The sequence below is a fragment of the Canis aureus genome, chromosome 1 (assembly GCF_053574225.1).
Source record: "Canis aureus isolate CA01 chromosome 1, VMU_Caureus_v.1.0, whole genome shotgun sequence".
Classification (NCBI taxonomy): Eukaryota; Metazoa; Chordata; class Mammalia; order Carnivora; family Canidae; genus Canis; species Canis aureus.
The window spans coordinates 100,322,940-100,323,617 of record NC_135611.1 but is presented as its reverse complement, the minus strand read 5'-3'; positions in this window follow the sequence as shown (position 1 = coordinate 100,323,617).

The window sequence follows — 678 nt, the reverse complement described above, 5'->3', positions numbered from 1 at the left end:
ATCCGGATGTGCCCTGGACCTTTCCCCCTGACATCCTCAACATGCTCATTCTCCTCTGTATGGCCTGACACAGAGCAGGCTACCAGCCTACTGTCCTCTGAGCACCCAGCACCCTAGACCTGCGTGAGTCCAGTGGCCCAGGCACCGAAGTCTCAACACTGATAAAATCCAACGGCTGATCTTCCCCGAAACCCCATCTCCTGACAAGGTCCCCTGGCCGCTGTCACACCAACTCAGGCTGGAGAGTCTTCTGAGCTCTGCCTCCTGCTCCGTGGAGCCGACACAGTGTCGAGCGCAACGACTCCCCGGCGGCCGCGGGCAAGGACGGGCTCTGACGGAAGTGAGTCACGCCTGAAGGTGTCGCCTCCCTACAGCTTGGGATACTGGGGCTTCAGACACATGCCGCACTCACGGCGCAGTGTGGCGCCCACTCCAACGCCTTCCCTACTCCGGTTTCTGCGGCCTGAAAGGCCCGGTCAGATTCAGACTTCCAAATACCGACGCTGTCCGTGAGCCGGGTGTGGCTCAGGAGAGTCTGGCGCCGGAAGTCCCTCTTCTACCCGCCCGGCTCTCTCGGACACTCTCCTCTCTTGGGCCGTCATTGGCTACATCTGTGTGAGCGCCCAGCAGCGCCCTCCCCTGTCGCCTTAGCAACTAGTAAGCGGCACCGCGAGGGAA